This window comes from Anas platyrhynchos, chromosome 6 (genome assembly GCF_047663525.1).
Source record: "Anas platyrhynchos isolate ZD024472 breed Pekin duck chromosome 6, IASCAAS_PekinDuck_T2T, whole genome shotgun sequence".
In the NCBI taxonomy this organism is placed as follows: Eukaryota; Metazoa; Chordata; class Aves; order Anseriformes; family Anatidae; genus Anas; species Anas platyrhynchos.
In genome coordinates, this window is record NC_092592.1 from 5768368 (window position 1) to 5781329 (window position 12962).

Genomic DNA, 12962 nt, shown 5'->3' on the forward strand with positions numbered 1-12962 from the left:
TGAAAACTTGGTCATGGTAAGATACTGTTCTCATGACAGGAGAGCAAGGGATCACTGGAAACAATTAATTTAAAAGTGGTATAAGGCAACATAATTTCATATTACATAAAGTGAGAATGAAGATTTCACAGCTGAAAGACATTCTTCAAAACAAGCAAGGCCTTTTTTCTTTTTTTTTTTTTTTTAATTGCAGCCATTTATGTGAAAATGAAATATCAGATCATAATAAAATAAAAAACATGAGGATATAAATCCTCATGCTCCAGGAAGTAAACCAAGCACCACTGAGTAGAGGCTGGAATAAATTTCTCAGCTGGACAAATCATATGCTTTCGGCATCTCTTTGAAATGCATCTTGTTCATGAGACTGCCTGAGACAGGATTCTGGGCTAGATGGACTGTTAGTCAGAGGTAACATGACAGTTCCTAGATCCCTATGCTTATTAATTTGAGCCCCAAACCAGAAGAACAATAACTGCTAAATACAAGCAGGATTTTTTTTTTTTTTTTACATTTTTTTTCCCTATGTTATTATACCTGATGGGCAAAGCATGCAATCCTATTTTTTCTTAAATTAAGCAAGAAATTTCCAGTATGCCAATGAAATCATTCTTACTGCAATGCTAACCTGCTGAATAATGAGTGTAGCAGTAGCCCAAAACTAAGTAGGACATGTGATGAAAAGTTGGATAATTGGGACGAACCACTCAAAACGAGGAAATTCAATTGAAAAGTCAATTTAGATCAAAACCACAACATAATGGGGTTTCAAAATGTACAGCAACACATTTTCATAAAAACCTTTGCTCTAATAGGGTGGTAAGCTCTTTGCTAATTGACTGTTTTGTTAAGGTTCATTAAAGACTTATGTTGTAGCCAATAAATCTGTCCTGACAGCTAGAAAGTTATGCTTGCCTCTGAAGAGGAGGATGTTTCAGCCCCGAATGTATGGCTTCCTTTCAGGCTGTGATGCTTGAAGTGGTATTTATTGCTTATAGTCATCGTTTATGTTTGGCTTTATTATTTTAGCTATATTAATCACTGGAAGCCACAGTCATACCATACGCACTTGAAATAACCATTACTACTTTCCCATACCATGTCGGGGCCACTAATCACAGATTATAGCTACATTTCATCTATTTTGATCATTTAACTCACCTTAATGTAATTTAATGTTGTATTTTTTCATGTTTTCATTCACACTTAGTAGCTATACCTCTAAAGCATCAAATAGCTTTTGAGACTCTGTATGTTTCAATCTATGTGGAAACGTGAAGTTCCAATCCATATAGAAATGTGATACTCTGTTATCTGGGAGGAATAAACCCTGCTAAATTTTAAGAAAATAGTCTCACAGGTGGCAGTTAAATTAGACACATAAATATTGTAAGGCAGTAGATGGTAAGTAATTTCTCCGTGACTATGTGTAAGCATTAAATAAATACTCAATGCCACAGAGAAAGTTAGCTTTAAATAGTATGAAGAATAGAAAACTTAAAAAGAAGAGCCAATAACAGGATATTTTAAGACAGATTTACAAAACAAAAAATAATTCCCCACCCTAATATTCTAATAAAGTTGTCTTTGCTTATTTAATTCATTATTACTTAACTATTTTGAAGATATTTCCACCAGCAATATGGCTTTCCTTCTAGCACACATAGGGATGGGTATTGAATTTTATAAAGAGGGTTGAGTCCAATGCTTCCCCACAGTCCATTAGCCCCATCTCACATCTGGGAAATGTTTACAGCTCTCTACTTACTGTATCCCACCTTTCCATAGTGTTAATTAATTTAATGGTAATTTCTAACTCAGACGCAACTGGCCCGGCTACAAAGGAAGCTTTCAGCAGTATCAGCACTCATGAAAACATCTAGCAAGGCAGTCCTGTTCGTTTGTCTTGCTCTTGTTGCAAAGAACTTAACATTTTGTTCCCTGACAACATCTGTAAGCTCAATCTGATACGTTGATCAAAAGCTGATTTACTGAGTGTGTAACTCAGTAGAGGCATTATCCACTAAAAACATACATAGAAAATTCTGAGAAAGATAAAAAATAAAATATATTTAAATATAAAATGAGATAAAATAAGCAGTTTTCTAAAGTCCACGGATATGGGGGGGGGGGGAAGAAAAACAACACCTTGGGGAGGAAATACATTCCAAATTGCCAAGTCCTTTCTATCCCATTTCAAAGCTGTCCATCACAGGTTTGGTCCTTCTGCCTCTAAGATGCTTCACTCATCCTCACAGAAGGATTTGCAACTGATGGGCAAGTATCGATAGATAAACCTATAGCATACCTAAGCTGTTGCCCTGACACATTAAGTCTGCTAAGGTACAATTAATAATTGATTTTGAGCTTGAAACCTTTTGTAACATCTTAATTAAAAAAAAACACATTTTTTTTGTATAGCAATAGACACAGACATTTGGACAGGAGACAGTACTTCCCAACACTCCAGGCCACTCTCCAGTGCTCTGATTAACTCCCTACCCGTTTGGCCAAAGAGGGATTTTAATGACCGTTTGCATTCTTCTTGGTCTGATCACCAACATACTTCAGTGATAAATTTTTACCAAAGACTCTGTGTGTGGGGGTGAAACACTTTGTTGCTTACCGTGTAACCTGGAATGCCAACTGAACGATCAGATTCTAATGCATCACGTCACACTCACTGGACTGATTAGTATCTTGGGCCAAATGCTCCTACTTATGATCTTTATTGAACCTCAGTGAGTGAAGTGGAGTTGAATGTTAGCAAAGGAACACAACTGACTCACTGAACCCAATCTATAAGTATTTAAATCAATTTCTTTGTAATAATTTCTGGTTTTCTGTAACCTTAACAAATAACTTTTCTCCCAGACCCATTTATTCTCTTTATTGCAGCTGTTCACTCTAATGTGTTTGTGTTCTCCAACTGGTAAGAGAACAAGCGATATCCTTGTTCCACAGGGCTTCCTGAGAGACAGCCCGCCGGCTGGGCGTAAAGGTTAATTTTAGCCCTCTTAATCCTAAATGCTGTTGTGCCTTCATGGGGCTGTCATCTGGTCCGTGAGAAGTTAGAATTATACCTGCACGCATCCTGAGCACTGCTGCAGAGCATCTAAAAAGCACAGTTAGGTGGGAGAGCCTCTGTCAGCATCAGCTCAACTCAGCCACTGTGGGTCAGGACAGCGCAGGCTATGGCCAAGGCTGACCCAAATAAACGAGGAATTATTTCTTTGGTTGTGCTGAGGGATTGGGAGAGGAAATTCTTCTACACAGCTCTTCATGCCATGGGTCCCTTCTGACATGCCAGATGTAGTGCAGGCTCCCTGCAGCGAGGAAGGATGAAGGAATGGTCACCAAGTTTTCAGCTATGCCGACAGAAACAGAAGGTCACTTTAAAAAATGAAAAGGAGCCCCTGAGTTCTGACAGTCTGATAGCTGCCCTAAGAGGTAAAATATCCCCATTTCGGAAAATGCTGTCATCATTAAAATGTCAGCACAGAAGACTCCTACTTCAGCCTACAGTGCTCTGGCTTATTACAGAGATTACAGTAGCCTTTCTCTTTTCATTAATTCAATGGTATTCTGCGATCTCCTTTTGCTTCTGGATGCAAATTGTTCCACTGATTTTTGTGTTTGGCAGGAGGGAGATTAAGGGTAGTTCTCATTCTGTGTGGAAACTTCACTGAAGGGAAAATTAGGGAAAATATTCCGTTTCCCCTAAGGAAAGGAAGCTACAGCCTGTTCTGAATAAACTCTGTCATTTCAAACTAGCCAGTTCAATCATCAATCCAGTATTAAGCAACGATGTTCAAGAGCAATCTAGCATGTCTCAGACATGCAGACAGGTTGTCATCTATACTCACATACGTATTAAAAAGCAGCGTTGGAAATCCTACAGCCTAAAAATACTAAACTCACCTACTTTTCATTTAGAACAGAGCTGGCATACACACTGAGCTGTATGGTCACATCTGCTCTGCAGCTGGATACCTATAGAGACAACTACAGCCAATTAAAGAGTTCTTTTTCTTAAATAACACAAGCAGCATCACCAATCCTTAAGAGTAATTTCCATCTGTTACTAATACCGCACTGAATTAACAAATGCCTACTTGAAAATTCAGGCTAATTTCTGCACCTTGTTTAGGCAAGTAACCTTACAACTGATTGCAGCAGGACTAACTCAAGGTGAGCTGAAGCTCTTTGCAGTGCAGCAACCAGGTGGGCTGAGCATTTTTTTGTTCCACAAAGTGACTCATGGAGGTATAAAGCAAGGTAAGTCCTGGAGCTGATGAGGCCGCCAAGGATTTAGAGCTCTACAATGGTTAGTACAGAGGTACAGAACTACTACAAAGTTACTACAGAGGTCTCTAATCAAATGAAGAAAGAGATGCAATGCCAGTCCTTTAAGGCACAGGGTCCCTTTCCCTGGGTACCTGCCCAGCAGGGTTCTTTACATTGTGGCTTGCTCTAAGTCAGCAGCGGCCTGCAGGAGAAGTTTCTCTGCCAACACATTAATTGATGAGAATGAAATGAATTGAGCATCAAGGTGAGCAAGGTTTAGATCAGCTCCTGCAGGATTAATTGCACGCTGCCTCGTGAACAGTTGTATGCTGAAGGGGCAACTTGATTCATAAGTGAAAAGCATTCCATTGTTTATTTAACACTCACATTCATAGGGAAGGCCCATGTGCAACATAAAATAGAAACAAGAAGTAGAGTTCATAACAGGGAGAGGGAGAAAACAGGAAAAAAAAAAAAAAAAGACTAAGCCTATGAACATGAAAAATATGAAGACCCACCTTTTGTTCACACTCGACTATTTTTTTTTAAAAAAAAAAACAGACTAAAGCTCTAGAAGACAATTACTCAGCACATTTTAACATTTGTCCATATAAACAGGTATTTCAGTAAATTTATGTGTAATTTATGCACTTTCTATCTGATTATTCTGAAAATCTTGTATTCAAACCTGAAACTAATCTAGCAAACTTTAATAGGCTATGTGTTTTTTGTTTTTGTTTTTTTTTAATTTATAAATTACTTAGCTCAAATTATTTTCTTAAAATGATTCAAGACAGATACTATGGTGTAGAAGTATTTAAAAACAGTAATGCTAAAACAATGCATTTCTGGCAACATACAGTATTTATGTATATACAGGAAAATAAAACAATTGTATTTTCTATTGATACCCTCCCATAGACATTGAACATCAATCATCAAGGAAGGTGCATCATTCAGGAAAGGATATGCTGTGAGAAAATCATGATAATCCATTCAATTATTTATTTTTCTATGAATATATGAAAATAACAGACACCAAACCAAATTTCTTTTTTTCCTATGACAGGAAGCTTCATGAGTTATTTCCAAGCAAGGGAACATATACTGCATAGAAACTGTGTAACTAAATTCTCCCTGAATGAATAATCTCCTCTTTATATGGTACCCCCCAATACATTCACAAGCTCTTCAAATGCACTTTACAAATGGATTTGCTAAGTACACAGCTTACAGGAATCATTTTCAGCCCCTCATGGGAGAAAGATAGCTACAGTTTACTATACACAACAATGGCATGCAGAAGTTATTAAGAAGTGAGAGAAAGATGAATCATTTGGAATTGCCAAGGGAGTTTTAAGAGTAGAGCATAACTACCAAAACTAGAAATCGACCAAAATAATGAAGTTAATATTCTTCAAGTTCTTAGCTTGGGTGACCCCAGTACAGCACAGAGACATATATCCTTTTCCCATCTTTTATTTGCAATATGTGGAAGTGAATAAGAGCGAGTACATGAAGCAGAGGAACAGACCATGGAAAACCAGAAAGCAATGGCCATATCGGCCTCCAAATTGCTATCCCAAAAATCCTTGTAATGCTCCACTTTTACCCCCTTTGGGAAGATTTTTAGAACAAAGTGGCTTGGTAGGTGACCACAGGAAATCTACCACTCGGAAGGAGTTTGGTGAGATAATCAGGTCAAAAATAAAGCTTTGGGTCTGACACATGAGCTTTCTTAATATTTGTGACCAGTTTCCTAGAAAATTTGCAATAAACAGACATTTAGTGTTCTATACTATATATATATATATATATATATAAAAGCTAAGATATGAATCATCTGAGCCAACACTACAAAATATGAAATATTAATGGCTCCTTTGATGCTAGAGAACTAAGACTGCCTGCTCCTTGGCCTCGAATCAGCTGTTAGGAAGAGGAAGAAACATGCTCACAAGTGAGGAATTCCTTTATAGTCTTAACGGGCATTTTTACTTCAGTGTTTAACCAAGCAACAGATCTCAGCTCTAAAATCCTCTCAGGTTTATATGATGCTTCGAGGAGACTATTCCTTTCCAATTCACATCCCTTGTGACACTTTACCACAAGTGTGGGACTCCCAATAGGCATTTGAAACCAGCAGAGGAAAAGATGTCCCTCAACAGCACAGATGCTAGATGAGAACCAACACTAGGTGTGGCTGGCAGCCCCGGGGATCAATTCTTTCCGAGAGCTGTCAAACATATTCCTGGCAAGGTATTGGTTATAATTGCAGAAGGAGAAGGAAAAACATTCCTTTCCCAAAATGTTATGGACAAGCAGGTTGTGCCACCCACTATGACACATTTTTAGGAACACCCGTGACTTGGAACTCTGCTTGTGTTTGGTGGAGGGTCAATGCCCTCCAAAAGAGAAGGTCTTGACACAACCTTGTGCTTTCCACCTCGCTTGGAGGTTGTACCACACAGATGTAGTTTAAATCTGTGCCTGCAGAGGAGGACACGGTGTAACTCCATCCGACAGCCCCCATTCCAGCACACTCCTGCCATCCCTTGATGGGGACCCTGAAGACCATCTCAACTTTTAAATGCAAAGGATTTAAACACTTCAATTACTCCTCCCTGCTCTCTCCGCAGCTGTTTGCTTTCCTCCCTCCAGCTGATAGACTAGCAGGGCTGTGTTGGGGAGCTGAAGAGGCGGACGTGCTCGCTGCATGGCTGCCAAGGGAGCGGTTTCCTTGGCAACATCCATCACGTGAAGCCCGATGGATATCCGGATACTACCCCGACATCCCCTATTTCACCTACCTGGATGGCAGAACGGGGTACCAAGTACCCAAATCAAATCAATTGCAGCAGAAAGAGCGGGGCTGAACGAAAAAATACCATTGACGTTACAGTTCTTTTATTTGATCCTCACTTTTGCAGAGAGTAGTATTTTAGTGTGTTTTTTTTTTTTTTCCCCAGTCTTACTGAAATATTATTTTTCTTCAACTAAGCACGATTTGTGTTTCTTCCATAAGCACAGTTTTCCAGAAAGCTTTATTTTGAGTGCAGTTTTAAAACGTATAAAATTTTATGTAGAACTTTACGTATTTTTTCCCTCTCCCAGAGGTATTTTTTTTTTTTTTAGAAAACTCATTTTAACAAGGCATTTAAAAGGAACAATTTTAAATGTTATTATTTTTTCCCCAGTGGGTTTTGCTAATACAAAGCAGCTGATACCGTTTTAACATGTAGACCCTATTTTGCAATCTGATATCAAATGTGAAAAAAAAAACATATGAAATTCAAATATTGCATTAATCTAATGAAAACTCTGCTGCTATTTGCTAGATATTTTACTGGTATTTGCCTGAAAAATGATCTTCGCTCTCCTTAGTGCAATAGTGATCTTACTGAAATGTGTACTAGGTGGTTTATAACAGAAAAGGGGTATATTGAAAGTAACATGCTGAAAATTGTCTATCACATATCCACTGTATGTAAAACATCTGCATCTACGTTACATTCTCTGTCTACAAAAAATGAATGTTTTTAAACATACAACTAGGTTTTAACTTTGGTCAAACGAAAAAAAGATAGAGAAAACCAGCTGATCGATCTTCATCAGGTAGAGAGCTGGCCTATCAAGTTTTTCATCTGGTCAGCCATACAGCTGTGAACGTCGATATGCTCATTTAATTCAAAGATCACATAAATAGAAGAAAAACATAAGCAAGAAAGCATGCCCATTGGGCACATGGGAAAACAAATTGTGCTTTAAAGCACTGATCTCATCACAACACCAAAGAAAAGGAGAACAGCAGAGAAAAAAGTCTGTATTTTGCTTTGTCCAGACCTACGAAAGGGCACCATGTCAGTTCATTTTGTAAAATTCTTGCTTAACATAACATGTTCTGGCCAGCAAAGTTCCTTACGTACTTACAGAACTGTTGCTCATACCCAGGGCTGCCAGTATCCCAGTTCAGTTGTTGCAAAGTTTTCACCAAAATTCATTTGCCTAGGTGTTCATACAGATAAATCCTGAGGACCAAGACTCTTAGGCAGGAAATCTGCCTAAAATAAGATGCACAATCCACGGCAGTTTTCAATAACTGGTCCCACTCTTGTTAAACTACCCAACAGTGTAGAAATTAACCACTCACCATGGCATAAAGCAGCTGAAGCCTCTCCATCTAGGGATGTTCTGATTACCTCTCTGCTTTCAGCTGAGTGCCCCTTATGGTACCACTTCAGGGTAAGTGTCGTCAAACCAGCCAGCCACTGCAGGTCTACTGAAGTTCCATTACTGTGCAAAAGAGAAAGAAAAAGTCAAATAGTTGGGTTAACAAAAGTTTAGATGCTTTTTATTTAATTTTTTTTTTTGAAGGGGTCAGGTTCTTCCATTGCACTTGTGTAGGAGATGCAAAGCAATTTGCCAGATTTGTGGGCATACCAACAAATGCAGTTATCAGGATTTTACCTACTAAAGAATTAGACTGCATGAAAATGCTGACTTTTCTCTTAAAATAATATTTTGAAATTTATCTGTTCGTCAAATATCTTGTAAGTTGTCACTAGTGTCTGAACATTATCATTGCCACCTTCTTCACGGCTTTCCTGTACACAGAGCAGTCATTTTTGAGCAAAACAGAGAGAATTTTTCCCCAGAGCAGCTCAGCACTGCTTTTGTAGCTGCCATCCAGGGCTGCAGTGCAGGATACCTCCCAGAGCCACAGTTATTGCACAGCCAGTGCAGTAAATACTATTAGTACCAAATGGGTTGCATTTCACTTTACACTTCAGAAGAATACACCATAGTGATAGATATTAAAATCTCACCTTTAACGTAAAGATTTTCTTTAGTTTTAAAAACCTCACTGCAGACTAAAAGTAGGAAAAAAAAACAACAAACAAAACCAAAAAACACTGCTATTGCAGGTCAAGAGACTGTGAATCAGCATCACCACAGCTTGTCTCAGTCTGTCACAGATAAAAAATCCTTTTTACTAAGGAAATACAGACTCCCAGCCTAACCTGTGGAATTGAACCTGTACTATTGCACATTATAAGAAAGATCTCTTACCACCTGCATTAGCTGACAAAACATAAATAAATTAGTGTTCAGACACTGGACAAACAAACAGACTTCCTTTATTTCTCTTTAAACGCTTGGACTATATAAATTTTTGAAATGCATTTACAGAATATTATATTAATCATATTTCCCCCATACCTTTAGTTTTACAGAATCTGTTCCTTTATGTGAAACATTTTTAGAGGAAAAGAAAAAATGTTGATCAGTTCCATGTATCACTTTACTAAGATCAAGCATTCATACTTTTTCACTCCTAAAGCAAACGTGTTCGGTTTGCCTAAGAAATGGGAGCACTATTGGCATTGGGCTTATGATTGCAGTTTTTCAGGAGTATACAAATGTACCATTACTATGAAAAAACAAATATTGATTGTAATATGGTATAAAACACAAAGAGTTCGATAAAGTCTTTTTCAGCATCAGTAATAAGCCATTTCCGATACAAAATCATGATTTTTAAGGACATTTGCTAAATATACACTAGCTTATTTGAGGTCAGGTTTGCAATTTGTTTCCCAAGCAATGGAATTAGACAAAGCTGATTTATATTAGCATAATGTAAATCAGTGTTAAAAAACTTAGTTCAAACAGGTTTTTGGCTGTCAAAACCCTCTTTTGAGAAATTATAAAGAACAGATGTATTTTGGCAGGTGGGATTACATCATCTCACGCAGGTGGAATTTGGGTACTTTTTTTGTGATGTTAAACACTCAGAGCTTCAATGAAGATTGCTTCAACGCATGAACCTAGCCATGCTGGCATAGAAAGGGAGGTGTTTTTTTTCTTTATTTGAACGCACGTCCCTTTTGCCTGCCACCCACCCACATACTTCGCTATAAACAGCAGGAACACGCAGAGGTGGTGGTGTGGAGATAGCTGCGTGCCTTTTTTTTTTAACTTTTTTTTCTTTTTCTTTTTTTCCCCGCTTTTCTTTCGACTTGCATTTCCAGCAGAAGTCAGCTGGGAAGCCCTGGCTGGCTATGAAGTAGCAGAGGACACTCCTGTGCAGGAGCGAAGGAGGAGGATGGAAGGGCAGGAAGGGGAACCTGGGAAGAGGGAATGTCACGGTCCTTGCAGGAATGGATCAACAAGACGAGCCACGCAGCTCTGAGAGCAGGGAGGGAGCCACAGAGAGGGACAGCGTTCACAGCATGTCAGTGGCTGAGGAGCATGCGATGCTCCAGAGTCTGGCGTGTTATTCCAAAGCAAATCCCAGAAGACAATCACAGCTGTATTAAAAATATCAAGCCCCTGCCAGCCATACATGCCATTTTCCATTGACAAGACATTAGTATTGTGTTCCTTATAATTATTTTCAGTTTGTAGGTGTACCTCCCTAGTATTCGACTTTGGGGGCTCATAGGCACACACCAGGAAAATTTTGAAGGTATTTGATTGCACTTTAGCATGTGCCTGAGTACATGCAAGCATAAAATGCATGTGTTTCTCCTCTAATTACAGTACATCACAACATACAGACTGCAGCATAACACTTTCAGAGACAGAAGCTGTCAAACAGGCACTTCCTTTAAGGATGCACAGGATTAAACAAGTGGAGAAACGAAGTCAAATACTGGACACTTTCTCCAACAAACCCAGCTAAGGTTAACTACAATTTTTACACTTACTACAAATATATACCTTCCTATGAAAACCGACAAGCATCCTAACATCCTAACTGTCCACAACTGTGTTACCTACTTTAGATGAGGTAATTCAGGGTTACAGCTCTTCTAGTAAAGTGGGAACATGAACTTCCAAAATACAGCCTAAAACAAGCAAAAAAATCCCTCCCACAAAAAAGGTGAAATATCTTACTAGGAAGAGCAGAAAACCTCTCATCCAACTGCCCTTGATGGTAAACCATTCTGAATGAGCAAACTATTTCCAGGAAACACGAGAAGAGTCAAGGAGCCTGTCCTTTTTGGATGGCTCCAATGATCACCGTTGTCTCAGTGTGTTATGATTTATCGTTTAATCATTTAGGACTGGCAGCTCCTGGAAGGTAATAACATTAAAGGGCACAGGTTAGCTTGTATACCATTGCCAAACACTTTTTACACTGCTAAAACTTTCGTTAAAAGTTTAAATCACTTTGAGCTTGTAAATGTCAAGGCTTCAGTGTTCCTCTTCGGCGGCTGCGGGAGCAGTTGCTCACGTTATCAGCTGCACCCCCGATGGCAAAGCCGACGCTCCCTATTTCAATAGGCTCTGAAGAAAAATACGCCAAATATGAAAGTTACAATATGCAGCACCTCAGACTGATGGTTTATTTGTCTTAAAAGCTGAATGCAGGCCATTTTGAGAACAGTAAGTATGGGCGCTGCCATATCAGACACACTGAGTCCTAACCCCCCAGTCACCGTACTGGGAATAAGCTCTGACCAAAGTAATAACTTCTCCTCAACGCACGAAGTCAGCAGGGAAAGGCAGAGCGAACACCTTGTCCTTGCTAAGGCCCTCCTGTTAAACTTCTGTTTATCACCAGATGAGTGGATAATACAGAGTTTTGTGTTTTCCTGTATAAACAAGCCAGCCCAAACTGAGAATATCCTTCTGCATCACGCTTTCAATATGATTTCTCAGCTGTTCCCCCGACATGACACGTACACTCGATAATGCTGTGTTTCTGTTGATCTAGTTTTGATCTCACCAAAATACTGTGACTCATGAGCGAGCCAGGGAAAGCTTTCAGTTTGGGCTAGCTCAGAAAGGAGCGGAAGCAGAGCTTCAGCCATCGCACAAAAGGCACACAAATAGATGAGCAATCGGCGTGCATTCAAAGGCAGCTGTCTGATTAACCAGTTGACGATAACTGGCGAAGACATTTAGACACCTTAACCTTTCAGGAGCAAAGTCTGAGGATTAAAGTCTTACTCTCATATTCACAAACTCAGGACCGATGACATCAATGAATTTAATATGCGTGGGCTTCACTAAAGGATTCCAAACTCCCTCCCCACAGCAGGAACCACAAGGAACTTGATCCAGAGAAGAGATTCTCGATGGTGTTTTGCTTACATAAGAACACCCCAGTCACTTCAGTTTAAATACAAAATAAACAGCAGCCTGTTTCGGATTGGCATAATCCATAACCTTGCATTTCATACCACGTCGTCACATTTTTCACCTCTGTTGATCTGCCCCTCCACGCTCACCCAGTGCTGCCTGCACTGCTCTGGGGATGCCACACATTCTCCCCCACCCCTTACAGGGATGCTCACAATTGCTACATAAAAGTTGCAGTGTTCCCTACACCCAGACACAAATACAGCCTTCTATTCACGTGCAATTATATATTTCAAGCAAGAAAACAGACACATTTACCTTGCATTCCTAATTTCCTAGCTGATCATTAACAACAACTTTAAAAAAAAAAAAAAAGAGAGAATCGAAATCCAAGTATCTGAGATCATGGCAGAGAGACCAAAAAGATCACCAAATTCATATTTTTTCATGCTTTTGCTAGAGGTTAACTCCACACCAGCAGGCACATATTCTGTGTTCACAGAAATCTTTTAAAGATGCAAATAATGGCTCTTATACAACTTTTTGGATTTATTTTTTTCTTCCCTCACATTATAGTTTGTATC

General features: G+C 39.1%; 1 protein-coding gene across 9 annotated transcripts in view; it reads right to left on the minus strand.

Moving 5' to 3' along the window:
- PCDH15 (protocadherin related 15) overlaps positions 1–12962 on the minus strand; it is an 805380-nt gene that overhangs the window by 711049 nt on the left and 81369 nt on the right. For all 9 annotated transcript variants that reach the window (XM_072040299.1, XM_072040297.1, XM_072040284.1 and 6 more), the window contains exon 6: positions 8438–8580. The gene's annotated coding sequence lies outside the window, so the exon portion shown is untranslated. The remainder of the gene's footprint in view (positions 1–8437; positions 8581–12962) is intronic.